We start from the raw sequence: 27,281 nt of genomic DNA, 5'->3' as shown, positions 1-27,281 counted from the left end.
AATCTATTTACATTTGCATTGTATAAACATTTGTTTTTTGCACATTCAGACATTGTGTAAACTGCAGAACACTAATACGTCTGGTTCTTTTTGGAGAAACAGTCATCTTTCTAGATTTGAGCACAGCAGTGCGTTCTGCTAAAGGGCTAACCTTCTCACTCCATTCCCAGGTTGTACAATGTCTCCACCAGGTGTTTGAATCACGGTAGTTGCTATCTGTCCTCGTTCATAACACTACTGGAATCCGAGCTTGGCTCTACAAAAGCATGGCTGATGAACAGTCCACTATTGGCTATCACCTCCACCCCCCCCCCCCCTTAGCCCTCAGCAAGCCATCTGCGAACTGGCTCTAGGAATGACGGCCAACTCCACTGTCTCTGGCTATCTGTGTGCTTTTTGCACTATTCTGACAATCACTAGTTCAGATGTTTATTATTGCACAACTAAGTGTTCCAATCAAACATTTCTTTCATTACGGATGTACATATGACACATGACTTTTTTGAAAAAATGGTCGTGTAATATCCCCCTTCCCTCTGGTTTTTATATTTGTGATGATGCAGATGTTCTCAAAACTTGTTAATTCTCCGACTCCATGTATTTCTCTCGCAATATCTTTATTGAGTGATCAGTTTATCACAGAACTACCTTTTAAATATAAATGACAAATGAAAACGGTCTCTTTGTGTTACCCCACTTAGAAAAGCAAACAACATATAACAACAAAAAATTTTCTTTCTTCTTCAAGACATCCTTCCCATCTACCACTAATCCTCACTCCTCAGTCGCTACTCTCCACCTCTCATTATTCCGCAACTATTTTAATATTTAAGTTAATTACAATAGTTCACAACATTCCTGAATACTTCCAGTTGCATCCCATAGAATCTTTGCCTTATGGAGCTGTGTACTAATAGTCCACTAATCCTCGGAAATCACATGCAATAACAGGTGTAGTCCTTCTTTACACAAGAAAAATGTTCTTATAAATTCGAATGCACCTTCTGCACTCTGTCATAAAGTGTAATTTAGATGATACTCTGTTATCCCTGAAGCAGTTCATACCACACAAGCAACAAAAATGTTATTCATTAAATAAAGATAAAGTAAACCAGAGAACCAAAATCTCTATTCTTTTATTTATCAAGGTTTGTTCGACCAGGTGTATAGTGTCTGTAGGTATGCTACACATATATTCCAGATAAAATTTGTCGCTTTTAAAATGAGTAAACCCAATAGAAAATATCAAGCAAACTGACTATTCTCAAGTATACCTTGTCACAGACACACGTACTTAAATACAACAGAGTATGCTTTGGCCTCTGAAATAATTTACTATTAGCCTCTGATTAATTTTCTCTTTACTAAACGAAAGTCTGAACACTACAAATAACATTTAGTTTTCATTTGATCAGCAAGATATTTACATAATATCATACAATAATTCATTCACAGATTTATCGTACTGCACTGAAATGGCTCAGCTAATAAATTCGTATCGCAAAATGCGATACGAGAATAGCGAAACAGGCCCCCTCATATTGTTGCCGAGACAAACTCACCACTGTTATGTGGAAATAACTTATGAACACAAAGGAACACTTGGTGTCATAATAACTACCGTAGTCAGAAGAAGTACTGGTGGAATTGTCAACTGAATTAAAAGTACGAGAATATTTATTTAGTTACTTTTATACGAAGCAAGGATACAAGGAATCATGGCCATTGGCTACTATCATCTCGCAAAATCTGCAAATCGATTGATTAAACTTACGAAATGAAAGAATTTGAAATGAAACTCTCCAGATTTCATTTAACTTTATAGTTGTGGACTGATCTCAAGAACACGAAGATTTTATACAGGACAAAGAAATTAAGGCTGCATGGACTCATGGTGTACCAAACACAGTGTAACAAGACTGGTTCCTTACCATACACTTGGAAAAGCATGTAACATGGAAAACGTATTTCGTGACTAGAATGCCATCTCACTAAATCTGATCACAAATGAAATGCAGCTCACAACCCTTTGACTTCTCTGGAAGTGTAAACTCTCGCCACTGCTTCTGTCGCTGGGTACTCTGGGTTTGTTTTACAAAACCGTCAGCGATCCTTCCGTCAGGTGCCCTCGGCGTGTGTGTGTGTGCCGCCATTTGCCGCCTGTGTATGCTCCTGACGAGTCAAGACGACTGGCAACATGGGACTCTCTGTGCTCCAGATATGATAACGCGTTAGGCACTTAGCAGACGTGTAGTGCGGCCAAGTGGCCACATTTCTGCTCTCAGTGCTCAGCAGTGTTCCATCGTTCAGCCTGTGTGTATTTGCTTCTCTGATCTTATACGTGTTACTCTTTACAAATTAGTCTTTGACTGAGAAGATGGCACACCGTTGTGGTCGTACAAAGCAAGAAATCAGGAACATGGTAACATGGAATTATTTCTGCTATTTGGCATCGAAGGAGCTGAAGCAGAGTAGAAGATATGTCCACATAGAGACTGTTTCTCTAGTGTTGCTTGAGAGACTACTTGCAACCTGATACAACTTTTACATATTACATTTGTAAAGTAGTTCCTGTGGTCTTCAGTCCTGAGACTGGTTTGATGCAGCTCTCTATCCTGGGCAAGCTTCTTCATCTCCCAGTACTTACTGCCACCGACATCCTTCTGAATCTGCTTAATGTATTCATCTCTTGGTGTCCCTATAGGATTTTTACCCTCCACGCTGCCTTCTAATGCTAAACTTGTGATACCTTGATGCCTCAGAACATGCCCTACCAATCGGTCCCTTCTTCTTGTGAAGTTGTGCCACAAACTCCTTTTCTCCCCTATTCTATTCAATAACTCCTCATTAGTGACGTGATCTACCCATCTAATCTTCAGCATTCTTCTGTAGCACCACTTTTCGAAAGCTTCTATTCTCTTCCTGTTCAAACTATTTATCGTCCATGTTTCACTTCCATACATGGCTACACTTCATACAAATACTTTCAGAAACGACTTCCTGACATCTGTACCCGATGTTAACAAATTTCTCTTCTTCAGAAACACTTTTCTTGCCATTGCCAGTCTACATTTTATATCCTCTCTACTTCTACCATCATCAGTTATTTTGCTCCCCAAATAGCAAAACTCATTTACTACTTTAAGCGTCTCATTTCCTAATCTAATTCCCTCGGCATCACCAGACTTAATTCGACTACATTCCATGCTCCTCGTTTTGCTTTGGTTGATGTTCATCTTATATCCTCCTTTCAAGACTGTCCGTTCCGTTCAACTGCTCTTCCAACTCCTTTGCTGTCTCTGACAGAATTACAATGTCATCGGCGTACATCAAAGTTTTTATTTCTTCCCCATGGATTTTAATACCTATTCCGAATTTTTCTTTTGTTTCCTTTACTGCTTGCTCAATGTACAGATTGAATAACATAAGGCGGAGGCTACAACCCTATCTCACTCCCTTCCCAACCGCTGCTTCCTTTTCATGTCCCTCGACTCTTATAACTGCCATCTGGTTTCTGTACAAATTGTAAATAGCCTTCCGGTCCCTGTATTTTACCCCTGCCACCTTTAGAATCTGAAAGAGAGTATTCCAGTCAACATTGTCAAAAGCTTTCTCTAAGTCTACAAATGCTAGAAACGTAGGTTTGCCTTTCCTTAATCTCTCTTCTAAGATAAGGCGTAAGGTCAGTATTGCTCACGTGTTCCAACATTTCTAAGGAATCCAAACTGATCTTCCCCGAGGTCGACTTCTACCAGTTTTTCCATTCGTCTATTAAGAATTTGCGGAAGTATTTTGCAGCTGTCACTTATTTACCTGATAGTTAGGTAATTTTCACATCTGTCAACACCTGCTTTCTTTGGGATTGGAATTATTACATTCTTCTTGAAGTCTGTACATTCTTCTGAATTCTGTACATTTGTAAAGGTTGTATGTAAATAAATAACAGGTTTCAATAGAAACTGATAGGATTAATACATGTAGTTACTTAGTGATAACGTCTTGTGACATGACAACAAACAGGTTTCGATTAGAGCAGAGTCACCCACACAGAATATTGTAAATAGTAATGTATTCAGTGCCACAGTGCTCTTTTTTGACGTGATATTGACAGAGATACTTGTCAGAAGAATTACATCGATGCTCCGAAAAAACTGAAGTTACTTCGATATATCGAAAGATAAGAAAGTTTGGAGTGCTAGTCATAAAAAATCTCGACGACAGGGATAGATATCGCTCCGTTCTCGGCTTTAAATACAATTTCGATATGTTAGCTACAATTCATACACAGCAATGAATGACATAAAGCGAACCATAATCATAGTCTATGCAGTGCATTTATAACTCTGCAAAACTCTTAATTTTTCGTACAATTATTTACTCACTTTGTTGCAGCACAGTAACTAAGACGAATGACAAGATATTCAAATGGTTCTAGACTTAAACTACTTAAACCTAACTAATCTAAGGACATCACACACATCCGTGCCCGAGGCAGGATTCGAACATGCGATCGTAGCAGCAGCAGCAAGGTTCCGGACTGAAGCGGCTAGAACCGCTCGACCACTGCGGCCGGCGAAAAGATATTAAGTGCTTTATGAAGCTGCAAGATCTAGAACAATCAAATTTTTTTACTGAATAATTTTCTTAAAATTACCTGCTGTGGCACGTTGGTGCTAGGTCATGTAATACAGCTGTATTGTGCACGTACGGTAGAGTAATCGCATGACAGCATGTCACATTAGATCGCCTGGCAGTCTGTCCTTCCTTGATAAAGCGTTCAGTTTCGTATCATACTGTTATACGAAGCAAGGGGAACATGAAATTATCGGAGATATCCCATTAATGGGAATCAACGAACGTTGTTGCCAATGACTGCCGATGTGTATGGAGCGACCTAAATGTTTCCATTTGAGGGGGTTGTTGCGGTATATTTATAACACAGGGATACTCCGATGTGTGTATATAAGCACCGACATGACGCCAAGGGAGTAATATGGCATTCTTGTCTTCCAGACGCGCAAGCGGTAAATGCGGGAATGTGAACTATGGCGACGTTATTACTAAATGCGTCGAAACAGGGTCAATGTACTGATTGTTCTTTTCTTGGCTGTGAAAGGACGAACACGTGTAGTCATTCATTAGGCGCAGCAAGCAGTTACACACTTCTTCATGCAGCAGGACACGGTGTTTTTACAAACAGCTTTCTTCAACCTGGTACTTCTGTGGGATGAAATGAAATGAAATGTCGTGTGGCTAGGCCCTCCTGTCAGGTATACCGGCCGCCTGGTGCAAGTCTTTAGAGTTGACGCCACTTCGGTGACTTGGGCGTGTTTGGGAATGATATAATGATGATAAAGACAACACAGCACCTAGGCCCTAGGCGGGGAAAATCTCCGACCAAGCCGGAAATCGAACCCGGATACCTTTGCACAGCATTTGGCCACGCTGATCACTCAGCTATGGAGGCGGACTTCTGTGGGAAGATTGCCTCAATAGTCCAATCAAACAGCACATATACTTTGCGAATGGTGAGGTAGAAGATTTATTTTTTTACTGGTTGGAGAGATTCGAAAACAAAAATTTATCAACAAAACGTATGTTACCTAAATTTTCTGTAGCCAAAAAAATTTGAAAATTTCGGCCTTTTTACGGTTTCATCAAAATATCTCAATTTCTGGTGCTCCTAGCACTTTTACGTTAATTTCCATTTTAAAAGAGCAGAAAATTATCTACAAATCTATTATAACATTTTCTGCACCCAGTATCAAAGGCGTTATAGTTCGTCGAAAAGTAACGACTTTTCAACTTTGTACAAAATAGCAAAATACCGAGTTTTTGAACAGTTTTATTCAGTTTCTGTTCTTATAGCAGAAATATTTATTGGAAATTAACGTCTCATTGTGCGGTGTTCAATTACTCCATGCGCTGTCAGGTGATTCCCGGACATCCATCTATTGTGATTCTTATATCAATAGTCGAAGTTCAGCTCCAGAGCATTTCAGCCCTGACTCATGCACATTTATAAAACTACAATATTTAAGCATTATTTTGTGCATATTAAACAACCATCGACAAAAAACTGAGCTGTTATTAGCTGAAATAGGGAAGCCTTTGACTTTTTCCTTTTTAACAGAGTAGAAAATTCTCTACAAATCTATTACAACTTTTTTTCGCATTCAACACCAACGGCTTTGTAGTTCGTCAACAAATAACGACGTTTCAAACTCTGTGCGAACTGGCAAAATACCTATTTTTTGATTAGTATTATTTCAGTTTCTATTTACATAGCAGAAATATATATTGGAATGAAACAACTAACTTTGCGGTGTTCAACTGTTCCATTTGCAATCGAGTGATTTCCGGACATCCATCTATTGTGATTCTCATATCACTAATCGAAGTTTATCTCCAGAGCATTTCAGTCATGACTCATGTAAATTTATAAAATTACAATATTTACACATTACTTTGTGTATTAAATAGCCAACGACACGAAGCTGAACTGTTATTAGCTGAAATAGGGAAGCATAAATAGGAAGATAATTATATAGATATAAAGAGTCTATGCAATAGATATGAAACATAGGTAGCTTTGTTGTAATTAAAAAGGCATCAACATTTACTGATACATATTATTATCACTTCTGCATGCGTAATAATTCTGACAACGTACTTCAACCTTTGGTGCACTTGAGGCGGTTGTGGGGCTGGTTTAAGGCACAAGCCACGCAAACCGCTGCTTGGGGTGCCAAGCTCTGAGGGGCGCCAAGTTCGCCAAAAATGTTTTCCACATAGAACATATCGGACTTAGCAGCGACCCCTTGTAGCGGCAAGGTCAGAGGGGCGCCGAAGGGCGAGATCTACATACAATGCGTTTCACAATTAGAAGCTACAACCGACATGTTTGAATGTTTACGACGGAAAAGGAGGGAGACGAAGGGTGCTAAATGGCAAGTCGATTGTGTGAAATAATGTTCACGAACCGGCCCTGGGTGGATATGTGTGTTACTGCCGACGTTTAGATGGACGGAGTTCATCGGTGCCACCAGAAATGCCTTGAGCAGTAGAATCAGGATAAGTAGATCGAAGAGGTCTCAGAACGACAAGTTCTTTCATCGGTGAGTCAGCCTTCTCCAGTTCGTTGATTCTGACGTCTGTTTCCGCAATAATTTCCATAGTACCTACTTCTTCAGTTTCTTCATATCAATATTCTGGCACGTCTTCACAGTTGGAGCTCTCGCAAATATAAGAACATTTCAAACCTTCTTTTGTGCAGGAGCGCGCTCGACCACAACTCAGTTTATGAGCAGGGAACAGTGTGTGGAAGTGACTCATGTGCCGGATCTCAGCTTATTGCGATAGGCCTCGGTCCCTGGTTACAGTGACTCTGGGCTCATTTTCCAGGTGGTTTCCAGCTGCCTATCCTGTTCTGAATTCGCTGGTAACTCCGTGAGGATTGATGTTGCAAAGCATCTTTGGTGTGCGGCAACTTTGCAAGATTCATATACTTATATGAATATGGTGTCTGTTCTCTCGGACATGCCCGAAAGAACAGAAACAATTGATAACCTGCAGCCGTCTAGAACGAAATTAGAATTATATATTAATACTTTCAGCTGCTGACGGGGGTTGGTATTTATCAAATGATGCAGATGAAAATGTATGCCCCGATAGGGACTCGAACACGGGATCTCCTGCTTACATGTCAGACGCTCTACCCATCTGAGGCACCGAGAGCACAGAAGATAGTGCGGACGCCTCCCACGAGACCCACATTCTCACCTTATATATCTACACACTGCATTCGTAGTGTCCCTGCCCAAACACTCATTACTCGTGGAAGACATTATTACCAAGTCCCGTAAGAATTTGGGTAATATGTGAGCATCCGTACAGAAGGAGAAGGTGTTCTACTTCTGTGGGGATGCAGAAGAAGGTCGTCTTCTTTTTCTGTGCGGATACACACACATTACCCGAACTCTTACGGGACTTGGTAATAATGTCTTCCACGAGTAATGAGTCTTTCTGTAGGGACACTACGTATGTAATGTGTGGACATATAAGATGAGAATGTGGGTCTCGCGGGAGGCGTGCGCGAGATATTTCTTGCAGTCGCGCTATCCTCTGTGCCCTCGGTGCCTCAGATGGAGAGAGCCTCTGCCATGTAAGCAGGAGATCCCGGGTTCGAGTCTCGGTTGGGGCACAAATTTTCACATGTCCTTGTTGACATATATCAAAGCCCGTCAGCAGTTGAATGTATTAATACACTCCTGGAAATGGAAAAAAGAACACATTGACACCGGTGTGTCAGACCCACCATACTTGCTCCGGACACTGCGAGGGGGCTGTACAAGCAATGATCACACGCACGGCACAGCGGACACACCAGGAACCGCGGTGTTGGCCGTCGAATGGCGCTAGCTGCGCAGCATTTGTGCACCGCCGCCGTCAGTGTCAGCCAGTTTGCCGTGGCATACGGAGCTCCATCGCAGTCTTTAACACTGGTAGCATGCCGCGACAGCATGGACGTGAACCGTATGTGCAGTTGACGGACTTTGAGCGAGGGCATATAGTGGGCATGCGGGAGGCCAGGTGGACGTACCGCCGAATTGCTCAACACGTGGGGCGTGAGGTCTCCACAGTACATCGATGTTGTCGCCAGTGGTCGGCGGAAGGAGCACGTGCCCGTCGACCTGGAACCGGACCGCAGCGACGCACGGATGCACGCCAAGACCGTAGGATCCTACGCAGTGCCGTAGGGGACCGCACCACCACTTCCCAGCAAATTAGGGACACTGTTGCTCCTGGGGTATCGGCGAGGACCATTCGCAACCGTCTGCATGAAGCTGGGCTACGGTCTCGCACACCGTTAGGCCGTCTTCCGCTCACGCCCCAACATCGTGCAGCCCGCCTCCAGTGGTGTCGCGACAGGCGTGAATGGAGGGACGAATGGAGACGTGTCGTCTTCAGCGATGAGAGCCGCTTCTGCCTTGGTGCCAGTGATGGTCGTATGCGTGTTTGGCGCCGTGCAGGTGAGCGCCACAATCAGGACTGCATACGACCGAGGCACACAGGGCCAACACCCGGCATCATGGTGTGGGGAGGAATCTCCTACACTGGCCGTACACCACTGGTGATCGTCGAGGGGACACTGAATAGTGAACGGTACATCCAAACCGTCATCGAACCCATCATTCTACCATTCCTAGACCGGCAAGGGAACTTGCTGTTCCAACAGGACAACGCACGTCCACATGTATCCCGTGCCACCCAACGTGCTCTAGAAGGTGTAAGTCAACTACCCTGACCAGCAAGATCTCCGGATCTGTCCCCCATTGAGCGTGTTTGGGACTGGATGAAGCGTCGTCTCACGCGGTCTGCACGTCCAGCACGAACGCTGGTCCAACTGAGGCGCCAGGTGGAAATGGCATGGCAAGCCGTTCCACAGGACTACATCCAGCATCTCTACGATCGTCTCCATGGGAGAATAGCAGCCTGCATTGCTGCGAAAGGTGGATATACACTGTACTAGTGCCGACATTGTGCATGCTCTGTTGCCTGCGTCTATGTGCCTGTGGTTCTGTCAGTGTGAACATATTATGTATCTGACCCCAGGAATGTGTCAATAAAGTTTCCCCTTCCTGGGACAATGAATTCACGGTGTTCTTATTTCAATTTCCAGGAGTGTATAATTCTAATTTTGCAAGATTCAGTCTGTATTTTGTGGCAGACTTGGCGAATAGCTGATGTCTCATATCGTCTAGCGTCTGCGAGCTGACGGCATCTCCACTATGCAATGCGATAATAAATTGTTCTCCAGCTGCTATTATTTCTTCTGGGATAATGTCTTGTTTTGTCTAACGTGCCAAGTGCTGAGTTTTCGTGTTCGTGTTTCTTAATAGTGTTGCAAAATGTCATTCTTCACTCACCGAAAAAAGTGAACAGAATGTGTTCGGTCTGGAACTTGGAGGATGCAGTGCAAAACCGATTGTCTTCTACATACCCTCCTCCTAGCTCTAGAAAAAAATAAGTTGTCGATGCACTGACCTACACCAGTCACGAGCAAAGGGAGATCAGTTTCTTCTCCCAGAACGCGCACACCTCCCAAATCATCAGTTGTTGAAAATTCGGATGTTATAATCATAATGTCAGTATATTCTTGTGCCCAGTCCACGTTGATGCCTGGAAATTCCTTTTTAAGAAATGTGATCAAGGAATTCTTGTGTTTTCATCGTGCAAACGCTTGTCTTGTGGAACTTTCTTTGCCATATCTGATTTAACAACTTCAATCGAAGAATGTTTTCTAGACCTAAAAAAATTCTCAGCACTCTACTCTCGCTCGCATGTATACCCATCAATTACGATAGCAATCTGATGACCAAAAAGACGCTGTAGGTAAGAAACGTAATTGTGAACTACTGATTTCAAGGTAGCATTTCGTGACCAAATTACTTTGTGTATAAGGTACGCTGTGTCATCGATAAAAAATTTATTCGGGAGAACTGAGTTCACATCTTTCACTTGAACAGAGGTGTTGTAGAATGAAGATTTTGTTCTTCTTCGGTTGCCTTTTCCCGAGAATAGAGAATTTACATAAGGGGCACGTTCATGTTTCAGAAAGGATCATAATTTTCCTTCACATTGTCTCACGAAGCAAATCGTTTGGAAAAGAGTTAAAGGATCAACAGGAGTACCTTTACTGCTCGCAGTTTTTATAGTATTGACCGCAGAGAGGAGAGTGGTAACAGTTGTGAGGGCGCTATAAATGTAATCACCAAACAAAATCGCGCTCCGCGCAAGTGTTATCAGCTAAACATAAGTTTCTACACACTTTTCCTTATAACTGATCATTTACGTCATTCAGCTGCTAAACGTATACTAAACGTATACGGCACGTGTTACCAGTTAGTTAGTCTTATACACCATGAAAAATACTTCATGCAATCTGACCTGAATGTATTAGTAGATGCTGATCGTAGTGTCAGATGCTGTGTATGCTGGCCATCCGCAGGGTGAAATGTTCAAGTCTAACACATCACATAACAAGTAATATAGAAACTGGAATAAAAGCGCTGAAAAGTTGGTGTTTTGCGTTTCGTACAAAGTTTGGAAAGTTATTTTTTGACGAATTGTAGCACTTTTGGTATTGGGTGCATAAAATAGTTATAAGATCACATTTGCATATAATTTTATGCTTTTTTAAAAGGTGAATGGACACCAAAGCGCTAGGAGCATAGGAAAATAAGATTTTTTGAATAACTAAAAAATTCGAAATTTTCAAACTTTCCGACCACAGAAAGTTTACTCAAATCATAGTTTGTTGACAAAACTTGGTTTTCCAATCTTTCCACCCACATGAACAAGTTAAGAGAATAAAATGTTTCACGCAACCGTTGGCAAGCTGTAGTCTCATTTCTGACAGTTTGATTGGACTACAATGCTCAGGCAATTTTGCCTAATTAACATATCAATTCTGGAGAGTAACGCCTCACAAGGCAAACTTTTTTTATCTCCCTTTATATTACAGCGATATCACAGATATTTTCCGTCCTTGCGCTACTACAGCTGTGAGTACAGGAATGGCAGCGTGTATTAGAGGAACAGTAACTTTTGAAACGTCCCCTTCAAACAATTATACAAGACTGTGCTTAAAACCTGACACACAATATATTGTTAGCGCAACGCAATCTGACTTTCAAAATTCCCTACAAAAGAATGGCCCTGACTAACATTAAACTATACCTTTCACAAATCACTTACCTCACAAAAATCTTCGCTGCTCTAGCTACTGCAAGACAGCGAGCGCCACTACTGCCAGCTAAATAAAAGATTCAAACTATGGAAGGCACTAACTACTGATAGGGATAGTTAGCAAATGAAAGATATTAATAGAGAACAAACAATGTATTTACCTTGATATCATCATATATAAATATAGCAGTTCATGACAAATTTCAAAACTCCGCTATCTCTCTCCCCGCATCCACCACTGCTGGCGGCTCACCTCCAACTGCGCAACGCTACGCGCTGTTCACATCCAGCTGCCGCTGCCCAACACTACAATGGCGAGTATTACAACAATGCAAAGCAGCCGCAGACTGCACACAGCACAGCCAGTGATTTTCATACAGAGGTGGCGTTACCAATAAAAAAACCTAAACAGCCTACTTACATAGCCCCCATGCTCCCCACAAAAAATTTTACAAATTGGATTGGGCAGTGGCCAATACAGATTTGAAAAAAAATTTTCATAATTACAATAACAAAGAAATCAAATGCACACACTTATTGATACAATGTTGGTCAAAAGCTCAAATTTTCTCACAGTCCATAAAGACAGTCCTAATCGTCCATCACAGTAAAATTGCAGTGTTTTTCTCAAAGTCTGAGCAGTAAAAGAAAATGCACAGGGAAGTAGTGGATTTCCATGCAATCTTGAAGAAGTAGTGTTGTCCTTGCAACGGAAAAACAGTGCTGACTCTTGACATGCATACAGGTAATGGGCCACAACAGAGCAAACCCACAGCAGAGTCAGTCGAAATTTTGAAGAGTATTGGTAGGTAGGTCATCACAGAGCAGACCCACTGTAGTCCTGGTAGAGATTACGGTATTGGTGGGCCACCAGAGGTGCAGACCCACTGCAGTCCTTGCAGAAATAATGGTATTCATGGATCATCAAAGATGTAGACCCACTGTAGTCCTTGTAGAGATAGCCAGCAGCCATCTGTTGTGACTGTGCAGGTGCACAGTCACCATTGAAGAGACTTGCGGATAATATAGCAAGTCCATAAACCACCACTTGTCCACTCACAAAGTTTTCGGAACTGTCCTTAGAACCAACAATGCTGTTATCCAGTCCCTTGCTGAATTATTAACACATGTGCAAACACTAACATTCCCTACTTCTAACATATTGTCCATATACTATGACCAACAGAAACGTGTGCAGTGATATGGAACTGACAAGTTACTTAATTTGATGACATGGCGTTAATTACAATTTTATAACATAAGAATACAATTACAAAGGTACAAAATACAGATAACATTTGTAGTAAAACAGGCTTTACAAAAGAATAGAAATAGACATATACATCAGTGTTACAGGAATTATGACATAAGTAAGTACATAAAAGATCAGAATAACTTTTGAAACATCAACTTTACACATGAGCATTAAAACAAAACAGAATAAATAATGTCTAAACATCTTTACAAAGTAAATAACACATTATTAATGCCAATTGTATTTGAGGATAACAGTATTCCTCATCATAGTGAATCTAACTTAGTATTAGAAGAGAAAAAAGTTCTATGAAACAGTACATAGAGACAGGAAGAAAACAAATACACAAGGGTACACAAACATATAGTAGGATAACACAAAAGGCAAAGGACAGGGTTTGTTTTACTGCAGTATTTTGCATGGAGATCTCCCTTTGTTCATCATTATTCCCAAAACGTCCTATCTAAGCCTGCTTTCTGTATTTATATGTTCACACATTTCTTACCTCAACATTTATTTCCAAGAAAATCCTACCTAAATCTGTTTTCTGTACTTTTTTTCGTATAACTTCTCAAAGCATTTCTTCCAATTCATCGCAACTCATTCTCTTAGAGGCTACCCCCTCTTAAGCTAACTTAAATCTACTGAGCTCAGATGCTAAACTAAGGGACGAGGCAATGCAGCAGCACAAAATAAGTAAAACAAACAGCAATGACCAAAAAAATGGAAAATTGCAAAGCAAGCTACAGTAAATCTAAATTACCAAGCAATGTAACATTACAACTAATATGAGGCAATGCGCAGCAAACAAAAAAATAAATCTGGCTTAGCAGAGTAACACAAATTAAAGTTCAGTAGCACTATGCCTGGCAAACAGCAGCTTATATCTAAACATGACATAGCTCACACAGAAAAAATAGTACACTAAAGATAACAATGCAGATAAGGGAAATGTATAATCACATCTTAATGTCTAAGTAATTAAAGTGGTGCACCACAAATTATTCTACAAAAGAAATTAACAAGTACCTGAAAAGAAAATTATAGATGCGGTTACTGTTATTAGTCCCTTCTTATTGTTCTCTCCATTCCAAGAGCTCCTTTTTCGAAGAATGTGGATCAGAAAATACTTATTTAATAAATCTGTTGACAGAAAGTGTTCACATTAGCAGATGCATTTAAGTTTATTTTATAAAACCAATGCTGCAACACAGCTGGAAACCAGATATTAAACAAAATGAGCAATCTCTTAACTACAAAGACAATAGATGTAAAATGTTTCTAATCATTTCATTAGGCATTTTAGTAAATATCATAAATTATGAGCTCCACAGTATGCTTTCAACAAGGAAATGTCAATAGCGAGGACTATGGCCTCCCCTTTCTTTTATTCTACCTGTGCTTCTGATGAGGCACTCACTAATGACTTGTTCTCCCGGCGTCTGACACAGCTGCATGCCCACGACGCATTACGTGCAGGTGGTCACTTAACTTTCTTACGGAAATATTTACGACAGCAGTTTCCGCTACTGTGACAGTCTCATATACAAAATTTCACGGGTCGAGAATTTGCGTTGCAAATGTGTAGAAACAAAACCCTATAAATATAAGTGTCCAAATAAAATATTCGTCAGCATTGTGATACAGTCACGCATTTACGCACATTTCATAACTCTTAAAGCACGATTCTTGGTTTCCAACATACTTCTTATTCCTCATATACGGTAACATCATCTTATTGATCATACACATATCTCAACAGCATAGTACACATCGTTGGCGTAATAATAACATCATAACACCTCAGTCAAATCTCAAAAACGTCGTAGCTTTCTGCAATAATTTCAAAACCTAAAAAAAATTCTCTGCTGATTTCAATAGTGTCATCTACCTCAAACGTACTTTAAAATCATGCTCCCTTACGAAATATAACATTCAAAGCTCCCATAGTATCACAATGGTTCCGAAAAAATATGAGCATTTCACAAAGTACAGAAAAAATACAATTTCATAAGTGTGAAGTTATCCAACTGTGTAATTGCGTAAACATGTGTCACTGATGTAGTAAAAAAATGTTTATCTCTCAGTTAAATGATCAGATAGCTGTGTAATTTGTGTGTTAGAGAAATATGGTACCGATGTGTAAAGTTGTATAAGCAAATACCATATTAGCTAGGGTTCCTTGTGGTTGCCACACACATGGTACACAAAGTAAGCGTGTACCCCCCTGAGGATTAATGTAATTATACCCTCAGGTGTTACAGATTACAGCAATGGAATGAAATGTATCACGGAAAACTTTCTTTGTAATTCAAAAATCTTTAAAAATAAATGTTTTAAGTACAAAATTAATCACTGAAATGCGTGTGCTGTAGCGCTAAATGTGCATCTTGTTGTAAGATAATCTCTGTGGAAGTGTCGTAGTTATTTTCCTCCAAAAGCTAAGTTCTGCAGAAGCCAATGTACTTACCTCATGATAAACAAAAGTGAAATGCTTTGCGTAGAGATATCTTAGTTATTACGCTTATTGTTGTGATGATGAAAGTACTGTACTGTAACGTATTGTTGTGCTACGGAATAGGCAGTCTCATTGTAGCTATACCACAAAAGTTACTACTAAAACCTGTTTTACTTTCCAGAATAAAACAGAAAACTGTGCAGATATAAAACAGAAACACTGCAAAAGCAACATTGTAAATTGTCACTCATTAGTAGCGTCGTGATAAAATCGTGTAGCTGTCACATAAACTAACCACTGTGCCATCTGGTATCTCACTGAAAGTACTTTAAATCCAGAATATATTTTCAAGTAAACCAAAATGTTACATTAAAATCTCATTAGCAGTACTGGTAAATGTTCTAAGTATGTAAGCCTTATAGTCGTTCCATAATCGTGCAACTAACAAGCAAGAATGTACACACACAATAACACTGTGACGTCTGTTCACTATAACAATGCATTCGTCATTTCTGTTTCAATAAGTTCTCTTGGTTCTTGACTGGATATTTAACTTCAAACATTGTTGCATGTTAACAGATTCTAAGTCTGACAAGCATACTAGTAATGTAAAGTGAAAAGTTTTATGGCAATGACAAAGTTAAAAAGCAGATTATCTTTCAATAAACGGTTTTACATGTGAAATGTGGTGTAAACCTTTACTCTTCCTAGTACGCAGACTTTCAACTGAAAAGCAATTGTCATGTTTTATACGTCGGTAAGGAATGCTAAAATTTTTCTCAAGGTTAGCGTCTATGTTATTTTTCTCTGAGCCACCTGGCGCACGCGGCTGCCTGCTGTGCGAGTCATCGTCTGTCTCTTTGTTGGCGCGCGTCGTTATTGGGATTAGGAGACCTAACTTCTAGTAGTTTACACAGTTTCCTTCTTGTCGGCTACGTGGTGGAGAATTTCTCCCTGAATCGTAACTGCGTGCTGAACTGTTGCGTCTGAAATTATTCTGCCTCCCTTGACAATAATAGTTCTGGTTACCATATTGTCTATTTCTATGGTTATCTCTGTCATATTCATTTCTACGGAAATGCGATCTTTCTCTGTAACTATTATTCTGCCAGCAGTTGTCATAAGGGTGGTGTCTCTTTTGGTCACGATTTGTGTTGTGAGAATAGCCTTGTCGTGTCCAGTTATTACTTCTGTCGTCACGGAATTGTGACGGATGTGACCTGTAGTGATTGTTTTCCCGGTTTCGCGTTCCGCGATTGTCAGTGTCAATTTCTAATTCTTGTAAGAGTCCCTGAAATGCTTCAATGTCGTATTTGCAACGTCCTGCCAAAATAATATGTCGTAAATGTTCAGGCAGTTTGATTAAGCAAATGCGGATGAGTTCTGAGGGGCTGTATGGGTTTGAAAGATACTGATTCTTATGCAACATGTCTTCAAAATATTTCATAAGACTGGAAAATTCAGATTGTTCAAAACGTTTCATCATTATGATGCTATGTTTTACTCGGTCATGTGTGGCTTGAGACCAATATGCTGAGAGGAAGGCATGGTAAAACTCTCCTTCACTGTGGCAATCGTGAATTACCGATCGCATTCTTACAGCTGGTTCATTCTCCAAGTAGCCACACATAAATTCTAATCTGTGTTCTAACGACCAGTTGGGAGGAAAACAGTGCGAGAATTGATGGAGCCATGCTTGTGGATGAATGTCGTTGCCAGAATTCTTAAATGTTTTGAATTTACGTGTAGTAATGAACAGCTTATAGTCAAAATCATCATGTCGGCGAGTCGCATATCGGTCATTGTTAGGTCGTGTCGGCCGTTCCATATCAAAATTCGGTGCACATTGCCAATTTCTTTCATAACTTCCGAAATGCCCTGTGTTATTATTTTGTGGCTGTTCCGTATTTCTGTGTCCCTCTTCCCGTATTGGGGCGCGAGTATCCTCTGAAATACGTAATTCTTGTATTACCTGTGTCAGCTGATCTTATACTTCCCGGATTTCTCTTTTGTACTGTGTATTGATTTGATTTTTATTCTGTTTGAATTTTCTAATTTGTTCATACTCTTCTGTGTCAGTGAAGGCTACAGGTCTTGTGTCATTCAGATCATCATCTACCTTTGTAGATAAGTTAGTGACCTGATCCGAAAGTTCGGCTACTTTCTCCGATAGTGAACACATTTCCTCAGTGTGTTTTTCTGAACCAAGTTTCAGAGTGTCCATTTGTGTTGAAGTCGAATCTACTGTGTCCTTTAAGTTTTCCTGAGTTATTGCAAGTGGCGTAACCGAATCGGTAGATGCAACTGAGTCAATTTTAGCCCACAAGGTCTCATGATTTTCATGAACAATGGCTTGCAGTTCTTTTATGGCTGCTTCGTGATTCTGTAATGCATTTTCATGCCGCGAAAAAATAGGTTGAAAATGCTCACAAATTTGTGTTTTTACGTCATTACAGACTTTTTGACATTTCGATTCAATGTTATGTAACTCAGTAGTTAAATCTTCACGTGTTTGTTCAAGTGTGCTGTCTAACTTTTGAAGATTTTGTTCCATTGTGTCTAACTGTTGCCGTGTTTGTCTCTGATGTTGTTCCATTGTGTCTAACTTTTTAAGATTTTGTTCCACTGTATCTAACTTTCGAAGATTTTGTTCCATTGTGTCTAACTTTTGAAGCTTTTGCTGTGTTTGTCCCATTTGCTGAATTAATTGTAATAACAATGCACTGGTGTCTGGAACATGTTCCTCAGTGCTTTTCGGCAGTGAATTTGCACCGGAAACATTCACATTTTGACAAGCAGAAAATGTGTCTTGACTTATTTAAGATAACGGTGAGGATCCAAAACCTGAATCTACAGTATTTGCGAGATTGTTTCCTGTCATTTCGGATTCCTGAGGCGAGCTGTTGCCGACCGATCGATCGATAATGCTTCCCTGTTCTCTAATTGTTTCACTGTCTACACCATTGTTTGCCGCCCGCTCCATTTCCCTATGCACAATTACCAAATTACTACTTTGAACATTAGTTAATTCATTACTCTGCGGCGCTAACACACTGCTTTCGTCTTCACTGTCATTTCTCAATTTACTTTGGAGCCTAGTATTACGTTTTTCACACGCCATTATTGTCACAATATTTCACGATAACACAGAAAAGCACAATTTGAAGAGCAAAAATAAGAGAACACATTAACATAACACTGAAAATAATATCTAGTTAATTGCAGCTACGAAATACTTGGTGCAAATCTACATGCATGCCACAACTGTTTTACTGTACAACAATGAAAGACTACAACTACAAAGGAGATTTTCTCTACAATTACGCGCTAGCAATAAACAAAAGCTACACTAATTACACAAACTACAAGAAAAAAAAAATCAGAAGATTCCAGTGAGGTATCCTCGGCTAAGGGTCGACATATGAAACGTCCCCTTTTGAACAATTATACAAGACTGTGCTTAAAACCTGACACACAATATTTTGTTAGCGCAACGCAATCTGACTTTCAAAATTCCCTACAAAAGAATGGCCCTGACTAACATTAAACTATACCTTTCACAAATCACTTACCTCACAAAAATCTTCGCTGCTCTAGCTACTGCAATACAGCGAGCGCCACTACTGCCAGCTAAATAAAAGATTCAAACTATGGAAGGCACTAACTACTGATAGGGATAGTTAGCAAATGAAAGATATTAATAGAGAACAAACAATGTATTTACCTTGATATCATCATATATAAATATAGCAGTTCATGACAAATTTCAAAACTCCGCTATCTCTCTCCCCGCATCCACCACTGCTGGCGGCTCACCTCCAACTGCGCAACGCTACGCGCTGTTCACATCCAGCTGCCGCTGCCCAACACTACAATGGCGAGTATTACAACAATGCAAAGCAGCCGCAGACTGCACACAGCACAGCCAGTGATTTTCATACAGAGGTGGCGTTACCAATAAAAAAACCTAAACAGCCTACTTACATTTTAAGAAAAAAATGAGTTTTTGAGGTGATCCGAAAACGAAACGTCGCTTCCGTCATAGGCTTCTGAAATCCTACGAGGTACTCCAGAAAAGACGTAATTCTTAGGTACGAAACACTTTAGAGACACCTGTGTGTTTGGCTACGCAGTGTAATTCAATTTTAGGGGACCTTTACGAGGATAAATGTAAGTGGTGAGAGTAATTATATTTATTATGTATCGGGGCTGGCGATGCCCAGAACAGCAGACGAAATGGTAGTGCCCAGCACTCCAGGAACATCCAGTATAGCCAGGCTGGACCGATTGGCCTAACCAGTTCACAGCAGGTGGCCGCCGGAATGCGGTCTCGCAGTGAATTTAGCAGTACGAAGAGCGGCAACAAAGCCGTGCTCACCACGGAATGCAGCGACCACGCCCGAAGCCGTCAAAGGGATAAACAGAACGGAATCTGCCGCTCTTAGCCGTAACCACTCTGCTACGACCTTAATATCAGTGCTTAATAAACCTCCCCTGTGGAATGCGGCATGGCAAACATTCAGTTGTAGATGAATTTTACCTTTTGATTAATTACGTGAGAGTTGCTGTATGAAGTAATGTAGCACATCACTTATCAAAGCCCATTGCTGCTTGTATACATAGCTCTCTCTGTCTTTTTACTTTCAGCGTACCTAACAGCAGCCACTTTTAACAGCACATTATAACACGCTGTCCGAAAAATTCACCTTCACTCTAGCACAGCCTCGGACAGAATAGGACGGACCAGAACGCTTTGCCCTCGTTTAAAACTTGCGAAACGCGCTTAATGTCTGAGCAATCTGGCTCCTCATTGGCTGAGGCCGCACTCGTTTATGCTGAGTCCGTCGGTGTAATGAGGTTTCCGAACACTCTAAAACATATCAAACACTGCAGATAAATTAAGGCATATTTAGCATAAGATGTACTTGACTTTGTGTCCTGCATTTTCTCCACAGTCTCTCTCTCTCTCTCTCTCTCTCTCTCTCTCTCTTTTTACCTGAAATGTATGAGTTAGTAGAGATACTGACACTTGTACTGTCTCAACTGTCTCATAATTATTTTGCTTTCAGTAAAAAAGTTTGTAAACAAACTGATGAACTTGCAGTTGAGAAACGATCAGGAATCTGTAAACTGAACTGTTCGAAACTCTATTCTGCTCATTCAAGTGGAACATATGGCCAGACAAATCAAATGGCTCTGAGCACTATGCGACTTAACTTCTAAGGTCATCAGTCCCCTAGAACTTAGAACTACTTAAACCTAACTAACCTAAGGACATCACACACATCCATGCCCGAGGCAGGATTCGAACCTGCGACCGTAGCGGTCGTGCGGTTCCAGACTGTAGCGCTTAGAACCGCTCGGCCACCACGGCCGGCTATGACCAGACCACTTCAGTAAACGAGCCTTTGCCATCCATCTTGCAGAAAATAATCAAAGGGTAGACAATACAGAAAACAGCCTCAAGATCTTACAACTTGCAGGTAAAGGTGACACGACGAATTTTCTAGAGAAGTTTCAGATTCATATACGTAAGAACACTTTTACTGACCTCATTCTGAATTACCAAACTGAGCCATCCAACACCTCCTTCCAAAATAATTTTCGAGAGGCCTTGTCATCGTATAAACCAACGTAATATTCCCACAGTTCAAGAAAGCCACAGTTTTTTAAATGTTTTATCTTTGGCGTTATATTCATATCTAAATGATATCCATAGACTTATGTACAGAGGGTATAAAAAGCAGACTGGCAATGGCAAGGAAAGCCTTTCTGAAGAACAGAAATTTGTTAATATCCTTTATAGATTTAAGTGTCAGGGAGACCTTTCTAAAAGTATTTGTACGGAGTGTAGGTACGTAAGGAAGTAAAATGCGGACGATAAATAGTTTAGACAAGAAGAAAATAGAAGCTTTCGAAATGTGGTGCTACAGAAGAGTGCCGAAGATTAGATGGGTGGACCACGTAACTGAGCGAGAAGGGAGACCGAGGAATGAATACACTAGAGAGATTCAGAAGGATATAGATCGCAGGAGTTACTCGGAAATGAAGAAGCCTGCACAGGGTAGAGTAGCATGGAGAGCTGCATTAAAGCAGTCTCTGGACAGAAGACCACAACTACTACAATTACAGTCTGATCGATTAAAACATTACTATCTATAATGTAAGATGTAACTGTATGTTTCGTGTTGAAACTTACCATTATCTCTATAATATTGAATGTATCTTATTGTGCTTATTTAATGCACACATTGTTTGGTATTGTCTATATGTAAGTAAACACTTTGCTCGTGTAAACCTAAACATTCATCATAGAAGAAAGTATAGTAAATAATTTCAACTCTCTTTCCGTTTTGTAAGTTAGTAACATGGCACTATCGAAGACACAATGTACAAAGCCCATACACCCTCACAGCGTCGGTAAACTAACATCTTTACGAATTTAACATATTTTAAAACATTGTTTACGTTACTCGTGTGAAACTAGACCACACTTTGTCAATGTTTATCGTGTGTTCTGCCATGAAACGGAGAATGATGCGGTGTATAGTGTTTTTCAAAGAACTCAACAGCAGTCACGTATTGCACGTCAACAAATGTGTTAATTTGAAAATTTTCAACAAAAACAGAGGGTGATTTGGTAACAGGGAAGCGTAACGCACGTAATTTGTCCCACGTTTTAATAATTTTGAAATCCTTTCAGTAATACTTTGGTAGAGGTCATAAGGAACATATCTGTCGTAAAACTTACCCAACGCTGCACAAAAACGTTTTTATCTAACGTAGTGCCTCAAACCAATAACGGATGTAAACGTTCCCCCGCAATAAAACAAATGTGTAGTAATCATCTGAAGATGGATTTGTGTAAAAAAAAAGAAAAAAAAAACAACGAAGCTGGTGATGGTTTGATCTAAATAAATATTGTGAAGCCATACTTATGGCTGGATGCTGTTTCAGTTGTACACCCCCGTTAGCAGTGGTTTACAATGGTCTCTAGTAGCCGGAGTACCAACAGAACCCTGCAAGGCTCTTGGAGTTGTCACTGGCATTGCACTACTTTCGTAAGGTCTACTGCACTGTCTGACGTCTGTAACGTCAACGTGCTCTGGGAGTAGTCTGAGGACAATCTGAAGGTAATCCGGGGCGGATCTGTGAGTGTGGAGGCCTGAAAAACCGGAGAGACCAGTCGCAATTGGAGGAAGCGTGGTGGCGTGAATTTTGTGCCCATCGATGGCGTCTGCAGCGCCACCTGCCCAAGTATAGCGAGAGCTATCCACTGTCGGAAAAATTCTTTATCGAGATGTTGAATCGCACCTGTAGTTCCAGGCGGAATCCACATTACATCTACAGATTTTTCGTTGTCCTCCACAAAAACGCGTCGTTATATCCAGACCATGAATCCAACAAAAGAAATGAATTAGTTTCTGCGCCTGGAAGGAATACGGTTCGAACCAATTGTTGAAAATTATTCTTTCCCATTTTTCCAGATTTTGATACGTCTCTTAGATTTTTTGCAACTAAATAGTCCATTTTTTTTTAATTTTTGGTCCTAATTTGCCTTGTGGTTCTTGAAGACAGATATACAGCTGCGGAAACAGTAAACCACTCATACTCATCACTGGCATTATCGTATGTGAACGTGTCATTGCATTCATTGATTAGGCCATCGACTCCGTCTTTTTTCACTCCGAAATGGTAAAGTGCGGTCAGCAGGCAGTTCTTTCACGAAACCCGACTGATCAGCGTTATAAACATCAGTTGTGGGGGTAAAAGCATGTTTAGTCTTTACTTCAGCTATGAAATTCTGTATATCATTGTCTATCACTGGCAACTGCTCTACACGTTTACGTGACGTAGACTTGGTAATAGTTCGGCTTCTATTCTGTACGCTTTCTTGAATCTGCGTAGCCAGGTCGACGAGGGCTGGAAATTAGCATGTTCGCGTCAAATGCAGTTCGGAGGGTCCAGTCTCGTAGATCTCCATTGGTAACGATGCATAGCCTCTCACGAGCATTAGCACACTGGACTCGCATTCGGGAGGACGACGGTTCAATCCCGTCTCCAGCCATCCTGATTTAGGTTTTCCGTGATTTCCCTAAATCGTTTCAGGCAAATGCAGGGATGGTTCCTTTGAAAGGACACGGCCGATTTCCTTCCCAATCCTTCCCTAACCCGAGCTTGCGCTCCGTGTCTAATGACCTCGTTGTCGACGGGACTTTAAACACTAACCACCACCACCACCACATCTCACGAGCAGTTATAAATCTTTCGAACAGTTTCTTGTTGAATCCTGCTTAGTCGTCAAATGTGGGGTGTCAGGGAAAGCTGCTTTCTCAGATCGTTAGGAACCATCGAAAGAAATCATATTAGTTTTGTTACGATAGGAATATGTAAAATACTGAACTTTGTTTTAACCATATGTGCAGCAAGCAAAGTGCGATGGAGAAAATTAAGAAATCCCTTCAGTATAACAATTCCAAGTTTCAGGTACATACAATGTACGAGCAAGGTAATGAGCTTTGACAGTTCTGTTAAGGTCGCTGGTCTTGGAGTTTCTCGTTAAACTGGGCCTTGGCCAGTCGGTCGCGGCGCTTATGTTATCTTCGCACAGAGGCCGCTACTGTAGCGTTGTCATACTGGAGAGGGGTCGGTCATCGTGCAATTGGCTGACGTCGTCTTCACAGCCTTCTCTGCTCTCTCGTTCTCAACTGGCGTGCCACCGCTTATCTTTACACCGTAACATTTTTCTTTCAGATGGTTTCAGGTTTTCGCTTGGTGCATATTTCTTACTTCATTTGATTCATTCTTCCATATGTACAGTTCACACTTCGATTTTACGAAATCGAAACGCATTTGCACACTGCGTAACTTCAAGGAATTTTCCTCTCCTTCGCTTAACCAGTATTTCACTGCCTTTTCCTTTGTCGCTAAAACCTGTTGCAGAATGTGTTTTTTTTAGGCATGAAAGGTATTCCTCTTCAGAACTGTTACTGGCACAACTGACGTCGTTCGAACCATGGTTCATGCAATCGTCACAGTTATTTCGTATTTATTCTAACATACTCAAATTTCAAACGAAATGTCGATATCATTCGAATGAATCTCCAGGAAATCAACTAACAAGTAACCCATATGTACTTTCTCAGGACAGGTAGGCGATTTAGGCTGGAAACCATGTTTTTCATATTTCACCATAGCTAAATTGAGAACGTTAATTAAATTCCGCATTACTGTGAAACTGTAAGAAGAAAAAGCTACTATTAGCAGGCATGCCATACGAAAGCACAATAAATGTTATTAACACAACTTTATCTGTACTGTCAATACGTACCAATACTTCAAAAAAAGCAGCTGATAATTTGTAATGGATTACTTGAGTGGCTATTCGAGAGAATAGTACCTGTATACTGTAGTGTCAGAGAAATTATCGACGAATGGTTACCTGAAACGTCCTTTAGAAATTATAACTGGGTTGTGTCATGTTTCCTTTTTGCAAATGTATCCCTGACCTCAGCTGTGTATGTGCCTAGTTGTGCATACGCATTTCCTACAGTGCCAGTAGCGTTGCACATTTGTGCCACCTCGAATGAAAAACAGCCCACAGTTGCACTAAATTATGTTTATTTTAAACCGTGACCATGGTTCCTGCTATAATAATATAACCTTCTTCAGAATCATACACACTAATAAATAAAAAATGTCTTAGCTCAGCGGCTGCGTCAAGACCAAGCAGAAACCATGGTCAAAGTTTAAAATAAACATAATTTAGTGCAACTGTGGACTGTTTTTCATTGACACAATGTCGTAACGGTTGCTGTCGTCGCTGCCATGATAAAAATAATTTGTACTGTCGCCTGGCGCGCTACTAATTTGGCAATTTTCAGCTGTTTTTTTAATTATTGCAATTCCTTTTAGCAGTCATAATTTTCACATTGCATTTCTTTTGTTAGCATCTTCCTGTGTGAAAAATTTCAGGGTAGCTTTCGATGTGTCTTATTGGACCATTACCTTGTCAGTGACATTGTCAAATTCCCAGTGATGGGGCTGGTTAAAGACACGATACAAAAGTTTGTGGTCTGTGAGCAACCTCGTTGGGAATCTGATGTCTGAAGCAGGCTGTCACAAGTGGAATAGATGCAGCAGAGTGACGATAACAAAGTAATAATTCTGCCAGCGAAGCGCTGTGAAAATGAAGTGTGGGACTGTTGCTGAGAAATAACAACCAAGTATTTTCCTTTGAATGAGAGACATGAAGTTTGGACATCTGAGTCCTAAAACTACGAAAGAAACCTTCCATTTCACTGTTCGATTGAGAACTGTGCCATTCCGGATATGATGAATCACTTTTCGTTGTAAAAATTGTTGAAATTCTAACGAAAAACATGTGCAGACCATTGTCTAAAACCACAGTCCATGGCAAAACTTCTAAACAAACGACAGGAGCAAAGCTTTTATAGTGCTTGTGCAGGCGTAAGCTGGTGCCAGCACACCTTGTGGCATAGAGATTGTGAGAAGATCGATAGAGGCCAATGACAGACTCACAGGAAACGGGCCGCCAATGCACTCTCAGCCACCACTATTAATATCGCTGCAACGGACCTGAGCGCCAGTCTGTCGCACCGAATGTGTTCCAGTCTGTTATCCAGCGAGTTGGAGTCGCAGTCACAGCCTCTAGCTCAGAATAAGGCAGCACATAGCTACCAGAATAGCGTACATAACGGACTTGTACTTCACCTGCAGTGAGGTTTAATGTGGACTGTTAAAGAAGAGCTTGTACCACAACGACTATCTTCTCTTTCTATTTTTATGAAAAAAGAACCGAATCAATTTATGCTTGCAGTTTGCGCATTGGCCACACCTGGCTGATGCACAGTCATTTACTGCGCCGCGAGAACCCACCTCTACGTCGCTGATAGTCAGCGTTGACGGTGGTCCACATCTTGTTGGACTGTCCGCTTTTAACTGCGCCCAGACGTTTGAACTGCCTGATGCTCTCCCAGCTCTTTTAACGGATGACGTTGCAATGGCAGGCTTAGTTTTGAGTATTATTCGAGCAGGGGCCTTTATCGCTAAATCTGAGTCTTTGTCCCTTTTGTGTGTTGCGTCTCGCCTTTGGTCTACGGTTTTAGAATGGAATTTTTAATGTGTCTCTTGGTGGTGGGCTTTTCCCTTTTCGTTTCCATGGTCGGCCAACCACTGTACAACTCTTGTGTGTTTTTAATTCCTTGTTTTCTTGTCTTTGTCTGTGTCTTTCTTGTTCTGTATTGTCACCTGTTACCTCCGTTGCTTGTTTCTATTCCTTGTTGGTTTTCATGATCGTGGATAAAGGGACCGATGGCCTTTGTAGTCTGGTCACTTCAAGCCCCCCCACAAACCAACCAACCAATGCAGTTTGTGTTATAGAAGACGATACTGGCCACCAAACGTCCTCTCCTAGGTTTTCCTGGCACAGATTTAGAAAGACAACGAGGCGACATAAAAGTGCCAGTGTTAATTATCGAATTAACTGGAATGGTAAATGGATATCTACGCTACGCATTGACGACAATCAACGACCGTGTGTTGGAGCAAGGATGTGGACCGTTGAATTGCTGGCGCGGTGCTGCCTGGTTATCCGCGCATGCATGATACTGAGCAGTCGTCTATTCTATCTGATCGTCCATTCCGAGCCACGTACAATGATGGCACGGTAGCTGCTTAGCTCTAGCCATTCCCCCTCGTCTTCTGTGTAATAACGCAAAAAAATGTTGCTCCAAAGATGTGGGAAACGTGACTCGTTTTCCTTCATCAGAAGTATGAAATAAAATTACACTATTG

The sequence above is a fragment of the Schistocerca serialis genome, chromosome 10 (genome assembly GCF_023864345.2).
Source record: "Schistocerca serialis cubense isolate TAMUIC-IGC-003099 chromosome 10, iqSchSeri2.2, whole genome shotgun sequence".
Classification (NCBI taxonomy): Eukaryota; Metazoa; Arthropoda; class Insecta; order Orthoptera; family Acrididae; genus Schistocerca; species Schistocerca serialis.
This window is presented reverse-complemented; position numbering follows the sequence as displayed.